General features: G+C 44.8%; 2 non-coding genes across 2 annotated transcripts; both read left to right on the top strand.

Annotated features, from left to right (window-relative positions):
• The first annotated feature begins 2790 nt into the window (after positions 1 to 2790).
• Positions 2791 to 2863, top strand: TRNAF-GAA (transfer RNA phenylalanine (anticodon GAA)). Its single transcript has one exon. It is a non-coding gene; the product is annotated as a tRNA-Phe (tRNA).
• A 742-nt stretch (positions 2864 to 3605) lies between these two features.
• TRNAH-GUG (transfer RNA histidin (anticodon GUG)) lies at positions 3606 to 3677 on the top strand. The gene has a single exon. It is a non-coding gene; the product is annotated as a tRNA-His (tRNA).
• The last annotated feature ends 423 nt before the right edge of the window (positions 3678 to 4100 follow it).

Below are 4100 nucleotides of genomic sequence, written 5' to 3'. Positions count from 1 at the left end.
GACCGTACGAGGCCGGACATCGAACCCGTGACCGGTTGCCGAGCGCCCACGTAGCCCCTGAACTATACCACGCCGGTTCACTCCGTCCTTACCCAACGCGACGGTCAGGTATGGTAATCCACGTGTAACCGCGCGTCTGGGAATTTCCGCGAGGCGCCACGACTGTTTAGGTGCGATTGCGGAAAAGTCTCGCTGCCTGTCGCTCCAACGGTATCTCTGGGCGAAGCAATATATTACCCCGAGGGAACTCGAACGTGTGCAACGTTCGAGCTCAGACGCCCAAAACGCGTGCGCTGTGGTTTGTCTTCACGGGCAGGTGAATAGAGGTCACGCAGATAACGGTCAAAGGCGCCACGCGAGACAAAGCGTTGAGCGGTGCCAAATTACGGGACGGACCCTACACGTCTGCAGACTACAAGCTGGTAAATCTGGACGTGGTCCACCATCAGCTTGGGCAGTTGCGCTTCACGAGAAGAAAGTTCTGCTCGCATTTACTGAATTACTATAATGTGTCGTGTGCTAACCTTGAAAGAGATTGGAAGAACTGGAGATTGTGAGACCCGCAAAATTTCAAGTTCGTGCGATGAGTTATCTGACAAAAAGATATATGGCTGTCTGTAAGGTTACGCCGGAGTGTAGCCGTCCAAGTTCCCCATTTAAATCGTTCCTGCAGACACAGTGGAAGACATCCGACGAACCCTAAGATCGGATTACCAAAATGTCCAGGTCATGAATTAAGAAGCGTGGCCATAATCTGCCTGTACAAATGAGCTAATTCACGAGTGAAGGGACGGCTTGAAGCAGACGGCGAGGTGGAACGCCCGAAAGCACGTGACCTTACATCTAACAAACCACGTACGTTGCGGAGATAGTTGGCGATGCAATATTTTTCTTTCTTACGAAAGTAATACAGCGCTACTTTTTTTTAAGACAAGGACACAGTCCTGTCTTAAAAACGCCAGTCCTGTCCAGTCTTTCTGTGTCCTCGTCTTAAAAAAGTAGCTCTGGATTACTTTCGTAAGAAAGCAGAAAAATAATGACGTCACAACGGAGTGATAGCTGTGCTTGGGATGTTCTCCTCTGTATTTGATGACTATTAGCTATAGTCCGGTGACAACTGACTATAACACACATATATATATAGACCTCTATTACGTGTCCGGCATCCCGCACTTCACGCTCACACATGTGTACACTTTTTTTTTTCACTTTGGCACTCCTGAGGCTACAAAACAATGCAACAAATAAATATGATAAACAGGGACACAACGATCAAAAATGCAGCAATAACGCACGATTGAGAAAAAGACGAAGCACACGTACGGAAGGAGAGACAAACTGTGAGAAGATGGCAGAGGTTTGCCGCTAGTAACAAGGCTCATGAGATAGGGAGAAGCTCGAAACTCAAAGAAACAACAACACGCTTTGGAACATATCAAGATGGAGAAAATGACGATTGTAAAGACTGCATTCTGTGGAGAGGCGAGTGCCTGCTGAAAGAGGTAAGGACGTGGAAGAGCGAGCCTGTGTTCCTTGGTAGTCTTCTGTGGAACCTGCTGTAAAACATAAGCTGACAACGACAATAACAGCAACAATAATAATAATAATAATAATAATAATTGTAACTTCATTTCCATCCAGAAAGTAATGAGGGAACGAGAGTCATTGACCTAAACCGTCAATTTCTTTTTAATTCTTGAGAATTGCAAAGTTGAAAATAATTACATTAAATCGTGGGTCATTACGTGCCAAAACCGCTATCTGATTATCAGGCAGGCCGTAGTGCGGGACTCCGGATTAATTTTCAGCACCTGGGGTTCTTTAGCGCGCACCTAAGCCTAAGCACACGGGTGTTCTTGCATTTCGCCCCCATCGAAATGCGACCCCGCGGCCTCGTCTTTACCAGCAAACACCACGGCCACTAAGCAACCACGGCGGTCATAACATTGAAAATAAAAACTAAAAGAGTAAAGTTTACTACTCTGTAACACAGCAATGAAAAGAGGTTTAACACTTTTGTAAACTGCACCTAAGAATGCATCTAAAGCGAACAAAATTGATGTACGGTTATACACCGCTCTGAACACCTACCTATTTGTGGGTAGGTCCTATCTAAAACCCTCGTAAACACTGTAACAAATGCGTGACAGCTGTAAAAGCAGATATCAAGTTTTTCCGCTTTACATGCTCTAACGGATGCAGAACTTCGATATCGGTCTTGGCGCCGAGTTTCGGATCTGTACGGATACGTGAACTTGGTCGCACATATTTTTTTTTTTTTTTTAGAGAACTGTCCTGCTTTCAAAAATTCCTGTAAAAATACCTGCGCCCTAAATCAAAATTGGGCTTGCTGCAGTCTCTATAATATAACTTTTTTTCTGAGATATAACAAATTCCATTAAAATCTGCCAAACGCCAAACCTGTCAGGAGTACTCCCCTTGCATCCGGCCTCACACAACCTCCGTGGTTGCACGGGATATAACTCATATATTTACCAGAACATATACGTCTGTCTGTATATATCTGTCAAATATAACAACAAGCAGTTCAAAGAAGTAATTACGTTTCATGACCCAACAGCACCACTTCGTCGCCCCTTTTTTCTCTTCTTTCTTTTACTGTTTTCCTGCTTTCTCTCTCTCTCTCTCAATATTATAGTTGATTTTTACTACACATGATAGAACAGTACAACCCGAGACATGAGGGTCGGAGTACAGTGGGAGTAACGATTGCGGTGAGGAGCCCTAGAAGGCATCTCGACTTGGTGTCTAACGACCGCTAGTCTCCGTGCCGAAATAGCTCAGTTGGGAGAGCGTTAGACTGAAGATCTAAAGGTCCCTGGTTCGATCCCGGGTTTCGGCAGCAACGTCTTTCTTTTTTTTTTCTCAAGATTTTATTTTCTTTTCTTTTTTTCACTCTACGCTGATTTTTCAGAGCTGAAATTCAACTACAGTTTTATTGACATCGTCCGCTTACAAGTCAAGTCGAGATATACACTTTCCCTACGAACCTACATCGTTCGTGTCGCCGATGCGATAACATTACGTTGTAGCTAACCTTAACGTGTACCTCTGCTGAAATATCTAGTTCTTGATCGAGTTGCGCCTGCATTGGCTCAAAGCAAAGGTCACAGTGTCTGAACGTGCCGCTTTCCACATATCGCGAGACTTTTCCGAAGTATACCTGACCCACGAGCACAGGAAATGCTCGTTTCCTCCCAATTCCCGTACTTCTTACACTCATTACAAGGCAGTAAGAAACAATCTGTCATTTATCAATAAGGAAATGTTAAAAGTTCTCGTAATAGAACTCGCGAAATACTTCCAACGGCATGCACCATTGGGGCTTGCGACGAGAGTTGCTCCAGAGAAGTGCGGCTTGCGCCGAGAAAGACGCCGTGGAGGTCGCCAAATTGCCAGTTAGCTGGCACTCAACAGAATAAGACCAAAAGACCACCGATACGGGTCGACCGAGCTAGTTTTCGGCGTGACAACTCGGCAAAACATCGCCGAACTACGCAAACAAAAACACTCAGGAGCCGCACTTGCGGCCTCCAAAGCCTCCACATCCAGTCATAACGACAGCGAGATCGCCCGGACGGGTAGCCGTGATCGTATAGTGGTTAGTACCTTGCGTTGTGGCCGCAATAACCCAGGTTCGAATCCTGGTCACGGCACTTTTTTTTTTCTTCGGCTATCTTTTTTTTTTTTTTTAACGAGGGCGTTTATAGTATGCATAAGCAACGGCGCCGCAACATAAATCCTTTTTTTTATTTCTTTTTCAGATAAAAAGACTATCGTCACACCTGCTTCCGACGCGCGTTTTACGCTGCGTTCAGCAGCAAGTTCTTGTATGCTTTTACAGGTGTTTACTGTGTACCTATGCACATTACGTCATTGCATTCTGTGAACTGTGCTACAAAAAAAAAATAGATAACGACGGTGGCCGTTGACGTTGATCGAAGTATTCAAAATTAAGTTGTCTGCCGTGCATCTGCACGATGAGCTTTTAAAGTGAGGTCGCTTTCAATCTTTAAACTGGTATTGAACGCGTCTTTACATGGTCTGAGATAAATCAAACATTTTTTTTAGCAAAACGT

The sequence above is a fragment of the Dermacentor variabilis genome, chromosome 8 (genome assembly GCF_050947875.1).
Source record: "Dermacentor variabilis isolate Ectoservices chromosome 8, ASM5094787v1, whole genome shotgun sequence".
NCBI classification, from domain to species: domain Eukaryota; kingdom Metazoa; phylum Arthropoda; class Arachnida; order Ixodida; family Ixodidae; genus Dermacentor; species Dermacentor variabilis.
The sequence above is the reverse complement of the archived record's forward strand: the minus strand, read 5'-3'. Positions and strand labels throughout refer to the sequence as shown.